Source organism: Sinocyclocheilus grahami, unplaced genomic scaffold (assembly GCF_001515645.1).
Source record: "Sinocyclocheilus grahami isolate Dianchi unplaced genomic scaffold, SAMN03320097.WGS_v1.1 scaffold333.1, whole genome shotgun sequence".
Taxonomy (NCBI): Eukaryota; Metazoa; Chordata; class Actinopteri; order Cypriniformes; family Cyprinidae; genus Sinocyclocheilus; species Sinocyclocheilus grahami.
The window spans coordinates 1,273,109-1,297,929 of NW_015505512.1; the positions used below are offsets into that span (position 1 = coordinate 1,273,109).

A 24,821-nucleotide genomic window follows, 5' to 3' on the forward strand; every position below is an offset into this window, starting at 1 on the left:
GGTCCAACGTTTTGCCAATGAGCAAAATCTTAGAGGCCCTGCGCTGGCAGCCCGCAGGGGGCCCTTAGGCTAGCACTAAGTGGGCCCGTAAAGGGCAAGTGCAGGCTTGTTTGCAGGGTATAGTACTTTGTAGTGGACTATTAATTTTCTTAGCCGAAACATTAAGATAATATACAGATTAGATTATAAAATAATTTCAATTTGTTTGGTGACCAGAGAATTAAGTGGTATAACAGTCATTTCGTAAAATAAAAAACCTGAAAGGGTGACCCTGACATAGAGCCAGCTGAATGGTTTGCATCAGTTTCAAGATAGCTACTTCATCATAACAGCACATAAATTGAAAATTAAAAAACAAATTTGTAAAGTAATTTTGAACCACTAGCAAAATATGTGCACAACATTGGCTAAACATTTCATGTACAGTACCGTGCCATTCTCTAATTGGACCACCCTACTTGACAGTAGTATTGCCTTGTGTTCTTGAGCTCTGTCAGTGACATTAACTGGTGCCTAATATTTTAAAATAATTTGTAGGCCTATTCCTGGCAGCCTTTTTGCTTGAAACATGTCTTACCATATGAGGTATTTTAAGGTCAAAATTTGAATTTTGTTCCATGTGCAAGCTAAATTGTCTAGTGGTCAACATGAAAGACTAGTCTAGCAAGTCTTTTAGTCATAGGGCAGCATGCAATATCTTGTCTTTTTTTATTTATTTTTTTTACTTTATTACCTAAATAGTGTTCAAACAAAATTTGGTATAGAGTAAAAAAAAACGCATTTAAATTCTGTTCCCTGTGTGCATGCTATGACTTGAACTGCAGAGTAAAAAAAAAAAAAAAAAAAACCTGCTTTTGTTCTTATACCATATTTATATTTCTCATATACTCTCAAAACCAGCTAATACCTTTGAGTAGCTTAATAAATCAGCATTAGTAAAATATACTGATGGGTTTAAGAGTTTTAGGACCATGGCTCCTGTAATCCCTCACTAGTAAGGCTCCGTGAGCACTTGTCGCCTGATGTAATCACAGCTGTAGCAAGCGTGCTCAGCAGGGAATGAACTGATTTTCACTTCAAAATGTCGCCTCCAGTTGAAGTACTGGCAGCGCCTCATGTCTGCTCAAAAGGAGATACTTCGCTAGAGCTCTCACAGAGGGGAAGTCATTGACGCAGATAAATGCATCTCAGGGATGAAACGCTCATACTGTATTTCTGTTCTAGATGAGCCCAGTGCTACTGGCATCGCACCAAGCTGTAGAGCGTTGCAGGGTTTCTTGGTAATGTTGTCTCTGAGTTTTCAAAAGAAAGATAAAATCTACAGCTAGCTACGATTTCCTGATAACTCCCATCAGAAGCAAGTTGAAGGAGCTGCCAAACATGGATATCCAGGCATCTCTGGGGCTCAAGTATTGTAAGCATTTTATAAAATTGTATAGGCTTTTTTGTAGGATTAAACTTATATTAATTTAGCAAGGACTTTAAGGTCTGGTTTCACAGACAGGGTTTAAGTTAAGCCAGGATTAGACCATCGTTCAATTAGGACATTTAAGTATTTTTTTATAAATGTGTCAGTGCAAGTTTCTTTCAGTTAAAACAGCTCAGTCATGCATTTTGACGCAGATAAATGCATCTCAGGGATGAAACGCTCATACTGTATTTCTGTTCTAGATGAGCCCAGTGCTACTGGCATCGCACCAAGCTGTAGAGCGTTGCAGGGTTTCTTGGTAATGTTGTCTCTGAGTTTTCAAAAGAAAGATAAAATCTACAGCTAGCTACGATTTCCTGATAACTCCCATCAGAAGCAAGTTGAAGGAGCTGCCAAACATGGATATCCAGGCATCTCTGGGGCTCAAGTATTGTAAGCATTTTATAAAATTGTATAGGCTTTTTTGTAGGATTAAACTTATATTAATTTAGCAAGGACTTTAAGGTCTGGTTTCACAGACAGGGTTTAAGTTAAGCCAGGATTAGACCATCGTTCAATTAGGACATTTAAGTATTTTTTTATAAATGTGTCAGTGCAAGTTTCTTTCAGTTAAAACAGCTCAGTCATGCATTTTACTCTAGGACTAGGCTTAAGCCTTGTCTGTGAAACTGAGGGTAAATTGTCAAAGAATCTTGTAAAAAAAAAAAATGAAACTTACTGTACCCAAATGTTTTCTGAATGGTGTATACAGTGAGTGTGTTTGTTTTCATTAAAAGATAATTTTTTTTCCTTAGTGTAAAAAACATTTAAAAAATCTATAGAGAACCCTTTTCCTCTTTAAAGAACCTTCATGGAACCACTGATGCCAATAAATAACCTTTAACCCTTAAGAGTGTAAGAAGTAAACAATACATTCATTTATCTGTTCATAAAGTAACATTTTCACATTTTTCACAATTTAATTTCAACCTAATCATTAACCTTCACAGACATCTCTATGATAATGTGTAATCTCCATCTCCTTTCTGCTTGAGCACTGGTCTCTCCCACAACACAACTGTAGCAAACCCATTGCTCTATATAGAGAGTCTGTCAGTGTGAAGTCTTACTTACGTACTCTACAGGGAGCAGGAAGCATGTAATTGTGTTCTTCCCTTGATTATGACACTGCAGTAGTCTACTTTTATGCATACATCACTGTCACAATCACAATCAAGATCAAATCAAGCTTAGGAGGTGAATTAATGTTTTAACGCTGCTCTTTAATTCAGTGGTGCTTAAACGTTCTAACACCAAGGCTCCAAAATTCCTCTTTGAAGTTGTGCTTCTGCTGCAAATATGACAAATGTGTTTGATTTCAAATACAAAAAAATGCTAGTGAAAGAATGAGTGCTTTGAACTGTGAGATCGCTGAAATATATTATATATATTGCAACTGGTAATTGAAAGCCCAGAAGGGAGGAGAGACGAGCACATTTTATGCCTTTTTGGGGGGACTCGGTTCCAATTCAGTTTTACATTAAAATTGCATAATTGTGCACCTTTACCAAGAGATGGCGCCCTCACCTCATCAATAGCCAAGAGCTGACACAATATTGAGTGGAGTAATTTTGCCCCTGTCATCTACAAGAACATTTTTAATCATCATGGGATCAGCTGAGGCCCTGCATCAACCCAGATCTTGTTCTGTATATATCAAAATGTAACTCATCAGTTTGTTACAGTAGACCGCCATTATATGGACAGAGAGAGAGAGCGAGAGAGAGAGAGAGAGAGAAACTGATGGATCATAGAAGTTTAAAACCATAAAAAGGGAAATAAAGTATATAACAATTTTTTGGGTGAGCTTTTTTTCGTTTCTTTTTTGGAGTGTTTAAGCTTTAAAACGTTTAAATAATTAGTCTTGTGACAGCATGAATGTGTTGTTTTGAGCTCAACAAGTCAGAGTCAGAGAGATTCAAAAACCATAGACGAAAATATTTTATAATAAAAGTAATAAAATTAAAATATTAAAAAATAATAATGGATTTGTCTAGAACTCACCTACAACAGAATTGTGCATACATTTAATTACTTCTTTTTTGCGTTGCTCAAATTATGAAGAGCTCTGCTAAACAATTTTAACTTTCTTCAACAGTATGAGAACACAAGATAATGAAAATAATATTTTATTGATAATATCTGGTTAATTGATTGCAGATTGTGTGTGTGTGTTGTGGTGAGACACTTATAATGTAATTGAATGGGCCCAAATGTCATGTTTATGGTTGGTTTTTGTTTTGTTTTCCCTGTGTTCCTGCCTCCTGTTTCTTTATGCCCGTATTTGGTCCTTCCAGTTCCTGTGCCCATTTAGTTCCATTTGTTCCAGGTGTTCCTAGTTATTAGTTATCCTCCTCACCTGTCTGCCCCTCATTATCTGCCCTATTTGAGTTCTAGCCCATTCTGCTCTCCCTTGTCTGGAATTGTTGATGCCAACCCTTGCTACGTGTGTTTTCCTGTTTCCCTGGATATTATTAAAGTCAATAAGTTTGAATTTTTCTCTGTGTCTCCTCGTTCCTCACTCCGTGCTCCTCACAGTAGCGAACCGTGACACCAATGTATTATATGTCTATTAAGGAGTATGTATGAAATTAACAATAGAACTGTTGTTCTAAATATTAACACCATTTTTATTGTCTGAATCATAGCCATGTTGCCAACAGCATGATTGTGAGTGTTATATTACTTTTATAAACAGTTAAAAAAACAATGAAAATAATTTTGACAGTTATTGTATTGTTTATTTTTGCTCAGCCAAAGAAAACAAGTATTGTATTGCAAAACTTCCAGATATGAAGTGCTCACTATGACCCAGCTGGGCAAGATCCCATCACCTACCCTCGGGATTTTGACCAGAAAACTGCAACTCAACTACAACACCCTGAAACCCTGGTTATACTGTACGGAGCTCAGGCCTTCATGGTGTTTGATCGGACGTTTACAGAAGATGAAACAAGCAGGAGATTGAGGGAGAACTGAACAACATGGTCAAAAAATTATCCCTAGATTGATCACACTTTTAATTGAAGGAAATGAAGCTGTACAAATGACAGATATTGAAAAGGGAATGGATGCAAGCATTACCTGCACATTGTTAGAAGACTTCATAATGATGTTCCTCTTGAGCAAAATCCCACCACAAATATGAAGGCCCTGCAAAAACATCTCAGTTGGAGAGAGAATTTTCTACAGATCCACAGTAGTTTCCCTTTTAATGGTTAGATGAAGAAAATTCTTCACCTCTTGAAACTAAATTGAAGATTCAGATGTAGCGGATTAGCTCATGGGGAAATATGAATAATTAACCATAACTAGTTATAATTATTTATTCATATTTTAGATCCACTGTAGATATTTAGCTGACCACTCAGGGTCAACTGTCTTGTCAATTCTAAGAACGTTAATTTCCTGGTTAAGGGAAATAACTTTCTTACTGTACAATTCTATAAACTTGTAACGTAAATCTGCATGATTATTGACTCCGGTTATGAGTAAACACTGAACACGTCAAGTGTGATACAAGTAAGGTTTTATTAACTACATAAACACTTAAACTAGTCTAACATACAACATAAACACACAGACTGGTCTAACATACACACACACACACACACACACACAAAATATATATTGTGTGTTGGAGTGTTCCAGACGCTACACAGACGTTCTCAACCCTATCCTCCTTGATCTTGATTTTATGGAAGCAGGAAGAACCCTAAAGGAGTCTTTGAATTCTGACAAGTTTAAAGAGCTAAATGGGAATAACACCTTGTTTTATGTGTCATCTGTCAAAAAATGGTTCAAGGATCCTGATGCTGTAATGAAGATGGGAGAGAAGGTATTGGTTACGTATGTAACCCTTGTTCCCTGAAGGAGGGAACGGATACGTCACGTCATGACCGACATATTGGGATCTCGCTTAGAGAGACCAATCAAGTTTGAGTGTAAACCAAACGAGCCAATGCACATTGGCATGCAATGATTGCATCCAGCTGCCGCTGATCACAGCGTGAACATAAAAAGGTAGCCGATGCAACGCATATCAGGTTTTCGCTGAGGAGCCGAGCCGGTGACCCGGCCTCTCAGCGGTGGTACAGGAGCTGTGGCGACGGGACGTGACGTCTCCGTTCCCTCCTTCCGTTAGAAGGTATTGGTTACGTATGTAACCCTTGTTCCCTGAAGGAGGGAACGGATACGTCACGTCATGACCGACATATTGGGATCTCGCTTAGAGAGACCAATCAAGTTTGAGTGTAAACCAAACGAGCCAATGCACATTGGCATGCAATGATTGCATCCAGCTGCCGCTGATCACAGCGTGAACATAAAAAGGTAGCCGATGCAACGCATATCAGGTTTTCGCTGAGGAGCCGAGCCGGTGACCCGGCCTCTCAGCGGTGGTACAGCAGCCGTGGCGACGCGATGGGACGTGACGTCTCCATTCCCTCCTTCAGGGAACGAGACGTTCCCTTTCAGTCGGTCACGACGAATCACGTCGTGACCGACAAATTAGGATCCCTACTAAAGTGCCATGGATGCTGCCCCTTCCAGTTTCCTGTGTGAGCCGCCTATGCCCCTTTGTGGTGTAGGCCGGGGCTCGCAACAAGAAGACCAGTCACTGTTGTCATAGCAATACCCACTCAGTGAGATTGGATAACACTGGGAAAATGTACCCATTCCACTTGGAACAGGAACGTTGCAGAAGCCCCATCCTTCCCGAAGGAGGTTTCGGAAGCACTTACACATATGAACCTCCGTTTAGGTGCATATGGAAGATTAGAGGCGATTGTAACCCTCTTGGGAATGGCAGTAGTCTGCCGGGGAAACACGGACTCTGAGGCTACACTGTGGACTTTACACATATGGGAACCAATTAGGCCTCTACATATGGAACCAAGCCCTCTACCAGTTCTCACGGATTCATCGAGTGAGGGCCTGGCACCAGACGTTCCGCCATGTCTGGCTGCCAAGGAGATGGAGGAGCTCGACAGGGTCTACAGTACGGACACTCTGGAGCAGTTTTAGCAAGCCGATACTAAACCAGGGCCTCTCAGTGCCTCTACCCATTTGAGGTGAGAACACAGGAGGATACCGGCTCCACACGAAGGCTATAGAATCTAGAACGTGTTGGGGGTTGCCCAGCCCGCAGCTCTACAAATATATGTTAGCGAGGCGCTACGAGCCAGCGCCCAGGAGGATGCAACACTCCTAGCAGAGTGAGCTCGCAACCTGAGCGGGCAGGACACACCCTGTGCCTGATAAGCCAGGGTGATGGCATCCACTATCCAGTGGGCCATGCTCTGCTTAGAGACGGCATTCCCCTTCTGCCAGCCTCTGTAGCAGACGAAAAGCTGGTCTGAAGTCCTAAAGCTTTGTGTCCCGTCTACATAGCACCTCAATGCGTCTCTGAGTCAGTAGATCCTTCCTCAGAGGAATCTGCCAGGGAGGGGCTGTCACGAGGAGCATTAGTTCTGGGAACCTGGTCCGAGTGGGCCAATACAGCGCCACAAGCAGGACCTGCACCTCGTCCTCCCTTCTGCTTAGAGACGGCATTCCCCTTCTGCCAGCCTCTGTAGCAGACGAAAAGCTGGTCTGAAGTCCTAAAGCTTTGTGTCCCGTCTACATAGCACCTCAATGCGTCTCTGAGTCAGTAGATCCTTCCTCAGAGGAATCTGCCAGGGAGGGGCTGTCACGAGGAGCATTAGTTCTGGGAACCTGGTCCGAGTGGGCCAATACAGCGCCACAAGCAGGACCTGCACCTCGTCCTCCCTGACCTTGCACAGCGTCTGTGTGAGAAGGCTCACTGGGGGAAACGCGTACTTGCGCAGGCCCCGCGGCCAGCTGTGTGCCAGTGCGTCCATGCCGAGTGTTCCCTCGGTCAGGGAGTAGAAAGTAGATCCTTCCTCAGAGGAATCTGCCAGGGAGGGGCTGTCACGAGGAGCATTAGTTCTGGGAACCTGGTCCGAGTGGGCCAATACAGCGCCACAAGCAGGACCTGCACCTCGTCCTCCCTGACCTTGCACAGCGTCTGTGTGAGAAGGCTCACTGGGGGAAATGCATACTTGCACAGGCCCTGCTGCCAGCTGTGTTCATTATCATCTTGTCTTAGTCATGGGAAAAAAGCTCGTCAACGAACATTTTTCGTCATAGTTCGTTAACAAAATTAACATTACTTGGGAGGAGGCTCGGGAGAAGGACGATGAACAGAGTCCAGGGTGGAGACGAAGGAGGGAGGAGCCAGGGTGGATCAGATGGAGAGAGGAGCCAAGGAGGAAACAGGAGGGATCCGTAGCAGGAGGAGCCAGGTGAGACCCAGGCCACAGCCATAGCGGCAGCCCACGGTGGAGCCGACGAAGGGAGGAGCCATGGAGGTGGGATGGCTGCCGACTCCAGGGGGCCGACCGACGGTGGCGGAGCAGGTGGCCGAGGAGCCCGAGGCGAAGACGGAGAGCCTAGGAGGATCCAGGGGACCAAGGTGGAGCAGATGGTGCTGGCGACCGAGGCAGAGACGGGGATCCAGATGACCGCGGTGGAGCCAGAGTGACAGAGGACTGAGGAGAAGATGAAGGGATGGAGGAGCCTGACGGAGACAGAGGGACGGAGGGACAAGGCGCAGCAGGAGGAGTGGAGTCTCAAGGCTCAGGATGGTCGACGACAGACCAAGGTGGAGCCGGAGGGACAAGGGAGCCTGGCGGAACCAGTGGACAGATGGGCCACGGCGGAGAGGAGGGAGCTAGGAGCCATGGTGGAGCCGATGGGTCAACGGGCCGAGGCGGAGTCCGGAGCTTAGATGCTGGAGGCGGAGTCAAGGGATACTCCGGCCCCGACAACGATGGAGGATGGCAGTCCCGCGGAGCTCGCACAGTATAGATGGTGGGCTGAGGGCGAGCAGAGTGGCTGCCAGACGACAGCGGAGGAGGAGGCAAGAGTGGGTGGGAGGGCGGTAATTTGTGAGCCTCCAGGCTTTCAGGGCAGAACTCAGGAACGGGAGCCCTCTCTGGGCTTAACTCTGGAACAGGAGCCCTCTCTCCTTCAGTGTGGCACAGTCCCCGCCCCATACTAAGCTTACCCTCAGCCATGGTGCAGGGGCGGAGCTCCTCTCCGTGCTCACACCGTTTGCGGCTTTCTCCCTCATGACGGTCGTTATAGCCGGCTCTCGCACCTGGTCTGACGACCTCAGCAGCTGTCGCTGCTCCACGGTGATTCTCAGCACTGTCGCTCCGTGCTCCCTCGAGCGATCTCTCCCCCTGCTCCAGCAGGGGGTGGAGATATTCAGGACGAAGGAGGGGATCCATGGACACAACGGAACAAAAAACACTGGGGGAAAATTTTTTTACAAAAACGGAGGGAACTAACGGAGGTAACTGTTTTGGTCGGGTCTTCTGTCACGATTCGCTGCCCGGAAGGAACGCAGGAAACGCGTTAAACCGCCCTTTAATGAACAAACACGGGGGAAATCCACAACAGGAATGAGGAATGACACACGAAAATAACCGGTAAACCCGACAAAACCTAACTGAATGGACTGGGGCTTTTAAACACAGGAATCGAGGGAACTAAGGAGACACACCTGGAATCAAATTAACACAATTGACAAGAGGGAGAAACTGGGTCAAGGGGAGCAAAACACACACAGACAGTCCATGGGCGTGACAACTGCACATTGTCCAACTCCATCTGGGAAATCTATCAAGATTACACAAGGATATAGTAAGATTGTTTCACATCTCTTACTTGCACTTCACATTTTTAACAATATCGTGAATTTTAAACTCTGTTTAGTCAGCTAGAAACTGCATCGACTGAATCGCAAATAAACTAATCTTTTTAAAACTCGACAATTACTTTTACCGTACAAACATCACCTCTGAACATTTATGAACCTCTTAAGTTTCAATATTGATATATATTGATCTATAAAACCCATTTTACATACCTGTAGGAAATGATGAGATTGACAAAGATTAGAATCTACAGCGTTCTGGCACTTTCTTTAATGGCTTTGCCCTTTGGCCAGAACGTAAAAGAGAGAGAGAGAGAGAGAGAGAGAGAGAGAGAGAGACAGACAGAGAGTTCATACAAACAGGACCAGTGCTGGACTGGGACACAATTTCCGGCCAGGAGTCTCAACAGGCCTGGTGCTAGAATATCACTGTGTGTAGCAGTAAACCCTCCCCTGGAACAATTTTAGGCAGAATTCTAATGTATGAGACCCAGAACACGATCGAGATTTCAACCCAAGGGGGATCACCACTTGTGGAAGGGTCCTTCCTGAAATTATTCAATTAAATTCAACTTTCATTTAGAACAGCCCTAACAAATGGCGACTCCTTCCCAAAGTGAGAGATGATCCTCACATATCTGGTCTAGTGACATTCACATCTGCTATAAGGAAAAGTTTTAAATGAAACTTAGCTAGATATGAATGTTGGGTGAGACTGACAGGTTCAGTTGTAATCAGAACAAAAATGCTGTCAAGTAACATTTACCAAATATGTGTAAAAACCCAGAGGGTTTCAAATGTCATCTGAAGTAAGATGTTTTCTAGTTAATAAATTATTAGTAGTACATTTTTAGTTAGTAAATTATTTTCTAGTAAACAAAAGAAGTGAATAGAGCGCAGGTGAGAACTGACTGTAAAACTATACAAGCAGGTATTATTATGAGTGTGAACAGCCACCAACAGACTATGAGTTGTGTATATCAACATTATTGTTGATTTTAAATGCATTAGGGACAATAAATATCTTCATATAATCAAATGGATAGAGACACTATACTCAGATTAATGTCTTTATTGGAACAATTTATTTTAAAACAATTTTCATCAGTTTGAATGAATTCAACCAGATTTGAGATTCTAAAAGTTTGATTTATACAAACCCTGAAACTTGCAGTCTGATTCAAATATTAGTTTACCATTGATGGGTAGTAACTGATTACCTATAATCTGGATTACATCCAAAAATTAGGTGCTTGTAATTAGATTACATTTTAAAATGTTAATAGTCAGAATACAGCAGTTAAATTTTTATGGATTACATGATTAGATATTAACTACATAATGGCAGTAATTTATTCTTAACTTGTTGATTTAAATTTTCCATTCTAAAAAATCCCACCACTTATATACATTTAGAAAGTTCTAGTTCTGTGCAAATCTTAAATAAATAAATAAAAAAACAAACACACAAACATTTGTAGGTATGACTGTTTTCACAAATGCATGCTAAACCAAATGCATTTCCGTAGTAAAGTTTTAGTTTCATAAACTGTCAGCTTCAAAAGTTCAAACAAATGTGCTTTTATGAGATTGTCATGGTCTGCATGCAATAACTTTTATTGTCACTGTCTTCATGCAATATTGTTTGCAACAAACTTAGACAAAGCACAGGTGGGAGTGGGTGAGACTGACAGGTTGTAATCAGAACAAAAATGCTTTCAAGGAACATTTCCTGAAAAATAGTATAATATATATGGCTAAAAAAAAAACAGATAACTTCATACTTTCAGTGAAGACTTTACCAGGCAACACATAGACCGCAGGTGAGACATGACTTTAAAAAGATACAAACATTATTATAACAGCATGAACAGCCACCAACTGATTGTGAGTTGTTTAGACCTCAGCAGTATTGCAGGGACATATTCAAAATGCATTAGGAACAAGAAATTAGTGATTAAAAGTTAGACAGCTGGAAATTGATAATCTCCTTTGTTTGATTGGACCGCACATTGACAAGGGTATTTCACACTGCATTACCACGGTAAAGTTAGTTTTAGTTTTGTGAATTAGTTGTGGGCTCTGCTTCAAAAGTGTATACAAATGTGCTTTTCTAACAACTTTTTAGATGGTTTATGTGACTTTGAAGCAGAATTTACAGGTGCATCTCAATAAATTAGAATGTCGTGGAAAAGTTCATTTATTTCAGTAATTCAACTCAAATTTTGAAACTTGTGTATTAAATTCAATGCACACAGACTGAAGTAGTTTAAGTCTTTGGTCATTCTGGCCTGATCTGTTAGAACACATGGATGGCATTTGTAATTCCAAAATTGCCTGTTCGTAATTCTAGAAACTCTCCATATTCAAACATATTTGAGTCTGTGGCTTATGGAGTGTTCACAGGCTTTGCTACTGTTACCACTGGCCAGGTAATAGAGATGGTTGCTTTCAATCAGTTAAGCTATTGTCTACTAGAAAACTTCCACTCTGGAACAATTTCCAGGTCTTGACCAAAACCAGGAAATCTGGACTTACTGTAGCATGCCAGTTCTCACCGGCTTCCAGTTTTATTTCAAATCAATTTGACAGTATTTTAATTGTATAAATCCCATAATGGCCTTGGACCAAAATATCTGGCATATACACTGGTAGAATATAAACCAAATAGAGCTCTCCATAAGGATCAAGCCTAGTATGAACATCTGGGGTTCATTCAAAACATTGTGAGATGGTGTTTAAACGGATCCTATCTATTAAACACTAGCCTATCTATAGCTGTGAAAGACAATGTCTTCATCATGCCTACTGAATTCTGTCATGTTTAGGGTCCAAAGATGATGAAGAAGACAGGTTAAGTACTTTTAAATAGTAACAAGATTTGTTTAACAAAAGCAAACACGCAAGACAGAGCACCTAGCACAAACAATACCGGACAATGAGGGAAAGGAATTGATGAACTTAAAGGGGTCATAGGATGCCCATTTTCCACAAGTTGATATGATTCTTTGGGGTCTTAATGAAAAGTCTGTAACATAGTTTGGTTAAAATTTCTCAATGGTAGTGTAAAATAATTTGTTTACCCTGTCAAAAACAGCTCTTTTCAGATCAAGCCGTTTTTGTAGCATTTTCCTTTAAATGTTAATGAACTCTGCTGACCCCGCCCCTCTCTACCGAGCTGCTCTCTGAGCCTGAGGGAATGTTTACTTTAGTCGCATTCATCGTGAAACTTGCTAATTAGCACATTATTAGGAAAGGCGATTTGCAAAGATTCATTACAAAACATTATACTCACTTCTTCTGTAGATGAGGCTGGATCATGAATGATTCGCGCGAACATAGACACATTTATGTAGATCGGGGGCTCATTACCTTCAGAAATAAATGTAATCCACTGCGAGTTCAGCGGCTCAGATGTCGGGAGTAAATGACGACTGCTGTTCATTATTACATCCAACAACAGAACACCTCGATCGCTTAGGAGTAATTCTTGTCTACATCTGCTCCAGCGGAGAAACAATGGCGGACTGATGACAGCTCACTCAGGGCGCGTCTGAGGTAAGACACCAGTCCAGTATGTGCTGAAACGCTACTGTCAATCAAACTATCGTGGGACAGGCATCTGAGATCTGTTCAATTTGAGAAAGGGGAAAACATTTAACGAGATAAAAAAAAAACACTGGGTGGATTTTTATCATTATAGGGTGGTTGTGTACACACACTGCCAACACACATTTCAGTTCAAACAACTTGTAAAAGTGCATGTAGCATCCTATGACCCCTTTAAATACACAATGGTGATGAATGTAGTGGCAAACAGCTGTGATGATTGATTAGAATCCATCCAAACTGATGAGTGAAACAGAAAACTGGTGAAAACAAACTAAAAGTCTATGAAAATAAACTAAACAAACGCAGAATGTGACAGCTTCTGGAAGCTTGAACAAAAATATTTAGAACATGGAAGACCTGAGACCTGTTGCATGAAGCCGGTTTCACTTTTTACACAGGCAAGTTTGCGTTTAGTTTGAGCAAACTTTTAATTTTTTTTTTAGTTCAAGAAGGTGGGTTGGTTTTGAATGGGTTTCGTCACCATGGTAACTTGCGCTACACAGCTACCCTGCTCCGGAGCAGGTTTTATTCTGGATTTGCCATTGCAAATCTAAACTCAACCAATCAGCTGTGAGCAAAGTGGCATACATCTGGTGCAATAAAGCCACTCCCCCATATCTCTTGCTTCAAGTTACAGCAGCTTACAGTAAAAGAAATGTAGACAATTTTAGAATTTTTTTAGACATCCCATACTTTAAATTATTCAGTCATCAGGGACCCGAATGTCACTCAGAGTCTTACACTGACTGGAAACTGTGGATCTCACGATCATAAACTTGCCAGTCTGAATTTGCCAGAATGTGCAAGGTTAATACCTTTAACTCAGTCTCCTACTGCTTGCTCAGAAAAAAAGTGTAGTTTGTTGGGTCACTTTAATACAACTCATGTTCTGTTCACATATGTTCTGTTTTGGGTTTTGTTCTAGTTCTCCTTGTTCCTGTGTTTGGCCCAGTTTCTTTTGTTCCCATTTTTCCACCACTAGTCAGCAGTGGTGGACAGTAACAAAGTAGTTTTACTTTGTTACTGTACTTAAGTACATTTTTCAAGCATCTGTACTTTACTGGAGTAGTTTTATTTTTAGTAACTTTTACTTCACTACATTTCATAAAACCGGGAGATCTTGTGAGCGCGCGCGCGTCTGATGCTGTTAAAAGTAAGTTACTAATGTCGAATTTTAGGATTAATTATTGTAACTGAAAATCATATTTAGGTCAAAGCTGTCAGTTGTTTGTGAACTAAATCTGCTGTAAAGGGTGATCTGTTTAAAGGGTCATGAAACCCCAAAACACATTTTTTGAGATGGGAACAGATATGTACTGGCTGCACATCTCTGAAAATACTAAAAGCAATCATAAATGTTATCAATAAGTGGAAATTGGTTATTTTTGAGTTTTTCCGAGCATTTTCGTCTTTCCAGTTTGAAAAGAAAAGTAGAAGCTACGTCTGAAATGCTTGAATGCAGACACATTAACATCAGAGTCTCTATGTTTTAGGTCAAAAAACATTAAATAACACAGATTAAATAAAATAACGTTCATCTTCCCCGCTGCTGTAACAGTTTTACTAAAATGCTATGCATTTAGCCCTATGTGACGTCTGTTTTTATATTGTTTGCCAGCACACATAGCCTAAGTTACTATGTATCTGGATCAACTAGCCGAGTAGACAAATATAAATGTTTATTCATAACCATGCTGAAAATAAGTCAATAATGTTAGCTGATGCTAACTGTATAGCTAACGAGCTAGCTGGTGCTAAATTGAGGTAATTTAAAAAAAATAATAAAGTACACATATTTTTATTCAATAACCTAGATAGATTACATCTGGGGAAAAAGAAAGGATGTGATGTTCAGAACATGGTAACTACAGTAATTATCAAAGTGGGAAGTGATGCCCTCTGGGGGCATTTGGCCAGGGGTGTTTTTACACCACAGACAAGGTTTGAGAAGAAAAAAATCATTATGAAAATCTAATTATATTTTCCTTATTATATTCATTATTTCCTTATTGGCTATTTTGGGAAAATCCCAGGTATTTTGAGCTGTAGGATATATAATATACAGTATATGCTAATATAAAATTAAATGATAAAAGTAGCCTATATAAAACTGCAAAATAAACATTCATCTATCGGTATTTTTTACTTAAGTACATAAAAAATCAAGTACTTTTGTACTTTCACTCAAGTAAAATTGAAAACTGAGTACTTTTACTTTTACTGGAGTAATATTTTACTGTACGGGTCTGTACTTTTACTCAAGTATATGATTTGTGTACTTCGTCCGCCACTGCTAGTTAGTGTCCATGGTTTCAGTTAGTTCACACCTGTTTCAGTCCTGTTCTGTATCCAGAGATTTTGTTTAATAAATTAAGAAAATGGCTGTGATTGGGTCCTGTTTCAACTTCATTTGCAACCAGCTATGACATTAAGTCAGTGATAGACAGAAACAAAAAGGTCTCTGATGACGTTTAGTCTGTTCTATTGGGCACAGATTTAGGGTAACATAAGCCTCCACATGACCTAGTCATAATGCTTTCAGGAGAGTTCGGAATAAATCAAATATAACATTATATTTGTCAGGTAAGAATGTATCATGCCAATTACATAAACAATGATCCCATGACTCAAGGGTCACACCTGGCCAGAGATAGGAAAACATTCCCACCACAGAGGCACAGAAGTTTTCAGTCTTGCTCATAATGTAAGTTGCTGTTGTGAGATGAAAAGGGAGAGGGGGACTCATAAATAAGCGAGGAGAGAAGTTTGGGTAAGGCAATGTCCTATGCACTTTCTTTGAGCTCTTCTCTCCAGATTAGTGAGTTTTACTGCCGTGTGTTTGATTTCGTGTTCTGTATTAAAAGGAAAACTATCCTTAAGGTTGCATTAAATGTGTAGCTTAATTAATGAAATCAATTTTCCTAATTTTTTCTAATTCCTGTATACTGTACCTCTTAGACTTTAACAAAAATTTTAGAAAAGTAAAATTATTTGTAAACTTACAATTTATAAGTATTCACTTTGATCATTGTTAATTAGCACAGACATGGCATTAGATCCCATTGAAGTGGCAGCCCTAGGAAGACCTCTGTTTCCTGGTATGCTTCATGACTGCCGCAGGGATTCCTTCATTCCAGGTGATGTACATACTTTTATTAAAATGCTTTTTGTGAACTGTGAATCAAAAACAGTACTTGTAGGGATTTTGAGAGCCAATAAGATGAAGCACACAAGTTATTGAATTATTTTGCAGCTGATCTGCACTCATACATAAACAGTTCATTGTGACCACATACATATTATAGTAGCTGTTATAGCAACTTCTCATTTCAGGTGTTACTCTGTGGGACAAGAAATCACTGAGTAAAGATTTGGACAAGCGTCCCCATCTCCAGACGGATTTGAAGTTTAGTAGCTCTGACTGTCTCTCTAGTAAGTCCAGTCTTATGGATATAAGTGCTTCTCTGAAGGCCAGCTTCTTGGGAGGGCTGGTGGAATTGGGAGGATCTGCCAAGTACCTGCGTGACACCAAATCCTCAAACCAACAGTCCAGAGTGACAATGTATTACAGTGAAACCTCCAGATTCAAGCAGCTCACTATGACCCAGCTGGGCAAGATCACCTACACTCAGGTGTTTGACCAGCAAACTGCAACTCACATAGTTACAGCTGTATTGTATGGATCGCAGGCCTTCATGGTGTTTGATCAGACATTTTCAGAAGAGGAAAACAAGCAGGAGATTGAAGGAGAACTGAATGGCATGGTCAAGACGATCTCTGCATTTTCAATTGAAGGAAGGGGAGCTGTAAAATGACAAAAGACGAAAAAAAAAGCTACAAATATTGCTTGCACATTTCATGGTGACTTCCATCTTAAACAAACCCCCACCACATACATGGAGGCCCTGCATTTGTACAAGCAGCTCCCCACTCTGCTGAAGGAGAATGCAGTTCCAATAAAGGTCTGGCTTTATCCTCTTCACCTATTGGATAATAAAGCAGCTCAGTTAACCTCTTGAGCTCCTGCATCAAGACCCTTGGCAAGATCAAAATTGAAGACTCAAGACAGCCTCAACGCAATCCTCCTTGATCCTGATATTGATGCTGTGGTGTGCTTGACCTTCACATCTCTGAAGTATAAAGACCTGCATCTTGAAGCCCTGACAAAGTTTCTGCAATCAGAAAAGTTTAAGAAGTTAGATGAGGGAATAGACATGGTTTCAGTGCCTGCTGTCAGAAAGTGGTCCCGTGATCCTGATGTCATAATAAATATGAGGAATAGCTTGCTTCACTTCAGGGTTTTTTTTAGAGGCCAATAAAGATGAAAAGAGGATATGCTTCATTATTTCTGCCATCTCTGATTCCTCCGATAAAGGCTCCTCAATCTACAGTGGGTACGGAAAGTATTCAGACCCCCTTAAATTTTTCACTCTTTGTTATATTGCAGCCATTTGCTAAAATCATTTAAGTTAATTTTTTTTCCTCATTAATGTACACACAGCACCCCATATTGACAGAAAAACACAGAATTAACTGACAGACACACAATTCCAGCCTGTGTCAAAACCACCCCCACTGATAGTGACGGGTGTCGAGGATCAAGCCGTGTCCCTGAAACTTCAGAAATCTCCAACTGGAGAAACAGTGCAGTACAGAGTGGACTACAAGCAGGTAAAAACTGATTCTGGAGCTGAAGAACAGTGGCTTGTCATAAACACAGTTGATGAAGACTATACTCTGACTGGATTGGAGTCTGGAAAACCGTACTTGATCCGCTACAGGATAGTGAGTAAAGTGGGAGTGAGTGAAGCCAATGACACTGTCAGCCCCATACCAACTTCAGGTAAGTGTCATCTTAGATTTTGTTATCTATTAGACTTATTAATGTTTAAACATCATAAATATAGACATATAAAAACATATTATTCCATTCATTACTTTAAACTAAAAACTTACAATAACAACACAAACGAACAAATCGCTATACATCTTTTTCCACCTCCACATCCATTTTGTTGCCTTGTTTATCTAAATATGAAGTAAGGTGTAGTTTATTGCTATAATTGAACTTGAATGCACGATGTGTGCATGCTTTGGCATCCACTTTTGTCACATGTTTCAAAACACAACACATTAATATATATACATATATATATACACACACACACACATATATGTATATATTTTAGTTTTATGTATATATTTTAGCATGAAGCATGTCACCATTGTTCAGATTCATCTTAATATCACTTTGTGTCTAAACACACACAGTTCAAAAACCTCTTGTGCACAATGTATTTAAAAATATATATATTTGCACACACAACAGTGCTGCACCTCTTGCTATAAGTGTTGGTAATGCACCACACTCTTAAAAATAAAGGTGCTTCATGATGCCATAGAATAATCTTTTTGTCTAAATCAGGGGTGCCCAAACTCGGTCCTGGAGTGCTGGTGTCCTGAAGAGTTTAGCTCCAACCCTAATCAAACACACCTGAAGCAGCTAATCAAGCTCTTACTAGGCATAGAAACTTCCAGTCAGGTGTGTTGAGGCAAGTTGGAGCTAAACTCTGCAGGACACCGGCCCTCCAGGACAGAGTTTGGGCACCCCTGGTCTAAATGGTTCTATAAAGAACCTTTAACATCTGAAGAACCTTTTTGTTTCACAAAAGTTGTTTGTGGCGAAAGAATGTTCTTCAGATTATAAAAAGCTAAGAAGGAGATGGTTCTTTAAAGAACCTTTGACTAAATGGTTCTTTGTGGATCCAAAAATGGTTCTATGGCATCGATGTGAAGAACATTTTAAGCACCTTTATTTTTAAGAGTGCATTTAACACTAGAACCGCCAGAGATCGCTGTATACCTAAAAGCGCCAGCGGGTAAATTTTACCCACGCACATGGCTATTTATATATAAATTATAAATATGTATACATTACATTATAGATATAATGTATTGTATGGCTAAATAACATATTATTTCACTCTATTATGCTACTGTCTTCAAAAAGAAGTGTCTAGAGTCATGCAATGATTATGTCTAGTCATCAACTATATTTTTATCCTGTTGTTTTATGTTCAAGACTTTTTAATGCAGGCTACACTCATCCATAATGGTCAGTAGCCTAAGCTAAAAAAAAAAAGTATGCACTGACAACGGAAATTAGAAGGTAGTAGCCTAAATATTTTGCTGGTTTAATGTTATAATACAATGTCATTAATCAATATATTAAGATAACCCATGGTATTTAAATTACCAAAACAGCCTATACTATAGACAATAATGAGCAATAATAATTCACCACACTGCATAGGATGATGCGATGAAAAATTCAAGCGCACAGCTTCACCTAAATATTCATTAATTTGTTTAGTTATATAATTTATAATTTGAATAAAAGAACAACACCATTAAACTTTGGGTAATCAAAAAAAATGTTTTTATTCATTACATCATATAGGCTAGATCGGATTGTTTTTCTTCTTCAGGAAACGGCCAGACTATAGCAACACAGTAGCGAACAATAAACGACATGGCAAGACAAAAATAAACTAGTTAAACCAAAGTTTGACCAATTAGAGTAACGTTAGGCTAAAACATGTAAATATGATATCTGGATCACTGTCAGATGAGCCGTCAGATGCTGAGCCGACCCAGGACGCATAACTTCAGACTATCCATCACTCATGGCATTTAGTGTTTCTAATACCTACCTTCCAATAATCGCCTATTTTTTTAGTCATTTTGACTTTATTTATGAAACTCATTACCGCTAAATCAGTGAGTGAAAGGCGTTGCCTAAAAATGTACAATGTTAAAACATAAGCGGCAAGAAAATTATACATGCATTATATAGGTGGGTAAATTTTACCCGCTGGCGCTTATAGGTAGCTATAAATGCCCCGTTTTTGATCTGGTTTTATCTAAATGTTTTTAACAACATGGGATTGTAAATTACATAATTTTAGTAAAAGTCAATGACTGGGAGACTTTAATGTTTTATTTTAAATATGTTATGTACACTTGAAACGTCTCTAGGTTACGTATGTAACCATGGTTCCCCGAGGGAACGAGACGCTGCGTCGAGTCGCTTTGGGAACGCCCTTGCGTGACCGCGTTCTGAAGCACGTGTCAAATCCGTCCAATGGAGCAGCGAGACGTCACGAGCAGGGTGACGTAAGCACCAGAAAGCATAAAAGCACATCCGGCCGGGCGCAAACCAGCTTCGATGAAGTAGCGCCTGCAGGGATGCAGGGAGTATGGCAAAGAGACGCAGCGTCTCGTTCAGATAACACGGATCTAGTGTTAAAATAATTTCATAATATACCACTTTTGAGCAACGATATCAAATCTTAGCTTGAGATCTGTGAATCATATTTGATGATGACAGTGTCATCATTAATACATATCCAACATCACATTTTTTTTCTTGTCATAATAAATACTGTTTATAAACCCATAGTTATAGCATAGCAACTGGAAGAAAGAAAAAAAAACATTAAAAAGTCAAGGGGCAATAGCCCAACTAAAGCAAAAGCTGATCACCACAATGGATGAGTACAAATCATCAATTTCTAAACCTCTGTTATTTCTCAAAAATGTGTGTACATATATGACAATTAGCCTACATTCTCATTTAGCACATGCTTTTATCAAAAGCGACTTACAAATGAGGACAAAAGTAGCAATCAAACAAACAAAAGAGCAACAATAAAGTGCTGTGTCTGCTGCTATTTTTTTAAATAAAAAAATAAAGAGAAGAAAAAGAAGATAGAATATAATACAGAGAGCTAGTGTTATTGGGTCAAGTTATTATTTTTTATAATAAATAAAAAGAAAATAAGTAGATAGAATAGCATTTTGCTTTATTTAATAACTGTGTTGCAGTGATTTCTATTTTTACTTAAGTTGATATTTTTCCTTTTTTTTATTAATTCTGTTACATTTTGGATATACAAAGTATTTGAACAATGTTTGCAATTAAAAACAAACATATATGGAGGGTCAGTAACTCTTTAGCATGTTTTTGTGCCAACAAATAACAATTTTGAGTAGCTTGAGAAATTTAAAGATGAAAATTCTGTCATTAATTACTCACCCTCATGTCGTTCCAAACCTGTAAGACCTTCATTCATCTTCGGAACACAAATTAAGATATTATTGATGAAATCCGAGAGCTTTCTGTCCCTGCATAGACAGCAACGTAAATGAAATGTCAATGAAAATAACTTTTAGTTGAATGCACTTAAAAAGTTGATTTAAAAAAGTGCATGAAAATGTTTAATCCAACACATCATTTTTCTTCACAGTTCCCGCAATCATGCCTGTTGACAGCAATCCAAGTGTTTTTTAAAAGTGGTCACATGATCAAAGTTGGTAACACTACAGGATCAGAAGAAAGAGAATTACTGTTTGATGACAATGATAAAATCATTGCTGCAAAACTGTGGCCAAGTAAAGATAAGAATGGACTCAGTGGGTTGGAATTTAAGGTCGCCAATGTGATGGTACAACAACAACAACACCATTATCCATCAAGTCTGAAGATATGGGTGAGCCTGTGAAGGTTGATGTGAAGTCTGGAAAGTGTTACTGTATTACAGCGAGAAGTGGAGATCATCTTAATGCTCTGGGCTTCTACTTCATTTAGATGCCTCTTGTTTTATCCAAACAACAAACTGTTCTGCAGAGATCATATAAACGCACACACAAGTTGATGCATGCATCATATTTTATGAATAAAAGTCTAGTATCAGATTTTAATCAATCATTTGAATTTTACTTGTTTTCTAGCATGAATCAGACAACGTTTGATGTTCAGGCAGATAGAACAATAATAACTACATTAATATAAAGCGCAAACTGAACGTATCAAATTATTTTCTGTTTAATGTATCATTTATGTACATCTTTATGTTTACTGAATGTACAAAAAAAAAATCGTGATGTTATGTACAATGACATTAAAGAGCTTAACCTGATTTAAAAAGGCCTGACACAAGCCTCTCTTGCTGTTTTTTTCTGATTACTGTATTTCATATGACCTTTTAAATGAATAGAATCACTTCTCACTGGTCATCCCTGTGCAGAAAAAATAACAGTGAATGCTGCAATAAAGTGCTTTACAAATACACATTCAGCAGATCCAAAGCTTGCTGTTGAACAGTAGGTCCCTTCAGATAGGATTTCCCCCAGTTGCTGCAGAAAATAACATGGTGAAATGGTCATGCTGACATTTACTTGAACTTACCAACTTTCTCATTGGCTCTAACTGTTCCTTGCTAGTCCAGTCAGAGAAGTACCGGTATAATAAAGATGATGTCCATTGTCTTGGACTCCAAGCACTGCTCAGTGTTCACAGGTGTCTGAGGACATCTGCCATTTCTTCAGCTATGATACTTCTCTTGATTACTACAAAACAGAAATATTAAAAGAAATTTGCGGCACATTAAGAGAAATAATCAGTTAGTCCTGTGTGTCTCTTCATGCTGAGTGAAGAAGCATCTAAAGTGATAACTGTGATGCTGTGTTTGTGTTGTCAGTTACATGTGTTTTGGCAGAGGTGAGCATCTGTACATGTAGCCTACAGTCTGCTTACATTTAGCAACTTTAAAAGAGGGCAGAGCTATTGCAGATGATCTCAGGTATACTGATGCATATTAAAATGATTGCAGTACATTTCTCATCTTAAAATTACTGAAACTAAAACTAAAAATAAAACAAATAGAATACAAAAAGATTTGAGAAGCAAGTGTTAGTTTTGTTTTTTTAAGAAAACAAGCAGTTAGTAAATGAATAGAGTTCAAGCCTAAAAGGTGCAAGTTTTTTTTTAAAGAATATAATTAGAATAGAGAGTGCTAGAGTTAGAGGGACAAATAAAACCAAACCAAACAGTTTCAATTCCCATTGAGAGTATGGACTAAACTTTCAATGTAAATTCGTTGGGAACCAATGGGAGCTGTTTTGTTGCCAACATTCTTCAAAATATCTTCAATGTTTCACAGAAGAAAGAATTGCACGCAGGTTTGGATTAACATCATGCTGAGTAAATAATGACAGAATTTCCATTTTTGGGTGAACTATCAATTTTATTTAATGACAAGCTAACAATGCAGTCTCTAAGCCCACATACAGTGCTGCATATGTATTTCAGACAATCTCTTTGTTTAGCTGAAGATCCCTCAGCTGTTTACATACACAGGTGGTGGTTCCAGCTCTGCTGCATGGAGATCTCTGGGGAGGAAATGTGGCTAAATGTTCTGACGGTCCCATCATCATTGACCCAGCATTGTTTTATGGCCATTCAGAGTTCGAGCTGGCTATAGCCGTTATGTTTGGTGGTTTTGGGGGTTCGTTTTACAATGCTTACCATGAGAAGATCCCCAAGGCCACTGGCTTTGCGAAGAGTCAACAGCTATACCAGCTGTTCCACTGTCTGAACCACTGGAATCATTTTGGTGGTGGCTACAGAGGTTCTTCTCTACGGATCATGAAGGATCTAGCAAAGTAGATGCACCCTGGTTTATTAAAATATCCCCTTCAAATTAATGAAGGTGAAAGTTAAATTAATTAAGTCACACACTTTGTGTATGACCAAGTGAACCAGTCTAATGGAAATGCATTAACAATGTGAAAGTCTGTTGTCTTAAAATAATTTACACAGATTAAAAATATCTTATATATCATATATATTTTAAAAGATAAATCTGTGAATGTATGCTTCCAAACAATGGCCAGTTAATAAGTTGGTTAAAATAGATCATTCCCTTTTTGTGAATTGCGCTTTAACTTGATTAGCCTACATGAATATGCTCATGAAGAGAGCCTTATTTACAAGACTTGATTTAAAATGTGTGCACTAAGTAGCATCATATGATAAGTTGTATTTCGCTGCAGCATTACTACTGCAGCGGGACCGAGGACGGCGGCACTCTAAGTTGGGGGCTTCTACGGCGAGGCCCAATCTGAGGGTTGTGCTTCAGTCAAGGAAGCCCTCGACGAAGCGGTCCTGACATTTTTAAGACCAGGACTGCTGAGGGCGGCCCCTACTGGGGAAGAGCGGGGTTCACCGCATTACACGGTGTCCGTCTCTCCTCAGCGCCCTCAGGAAATCAGGTCCGAGGACTGGTTTGTCACGATAGATCTAAAAGATGCTTATTTCCATGTCTCCATCCTTCCCAGTCACAGGAAGTTCCTGAGGTTTGCTTTCAGGGGCAAAGCTTACCAATATCGGGTCCTTCCCTTCGGCCTAGCACTCTTACCCTGTACTTTCACGAAGTGTGTGGATGCTCCTCTGGCTCCTCTGCGACTCCAGGGCATCCGCATGCTCAATTACATCGACGATTGGTTGATCTTAGCTCAATCAGAGCAGATGGTGGTTCGGCATCGAGATGTCGTTCTCGCTCATATGAAAGAGTTGTGGTTAAGACTAAACGCCAAGAAAAGTGTGCTTTCTCCATTACAGAGGACCACTTATCTGGGCGTGGTATGGGATTCGACCACGATGCAGGCACGTTTGTCTCCTGCTCGGATCGAGTAGATCCTCACTGCAGTCGCGAGAGTCGGAGAAGGCCGGTCACTCACTGTCAAGCAGTTTCAAAAGCTGCTGGGTCTGATGGCAGCTGCGTCCAACGTGAAAACTCTTGCCTGCTGAGACCCCTACAGTAGTGGCTCAAGACCAAGGGGTTCTCCCCGAGGGGAAACCCGCTTTGCATGATCAAGGTCACGCGGTGATGCCTACGTGCCTTAGACATGTGGAAGAAACCTTGGTTCTTGTCTCAGGACCCGGTTCTGGGAGCTCCTTGTCGCCGCGTAATGCTAGCGACGGACGCGTCCCTCACCGGTTGGGGAGCGGTCATGAGTGGCCACCCTGCCCGCGGTCTGAGGAATGGTCGCCATCTCACGTGGCACATCGACTGCCTGGAGATGCTGGCCATGTTTCGAGCCCTCAAACACTTTCTTCCAGACCTAAGAGATCGCCATGTGTTGGTGCGCACCGACAACACAGCGGTGGTCTTT

General features: G+C 40.2%; 1 pseudogene; it reads left to right on the plus strand.

The window, feature by feature from the left end:
• Positions 1-15,840: 15,840 nt before the first annotated feature.
• LOC107602694 (neoverrucotoxin subunit beta-like) lies at positions 15,841-23,313 on the plus strand (annotated as a pseudogene).
• The last annotated feature ends 1,508 nt before the right edge of the window (positions 23,314-24,821 follow it).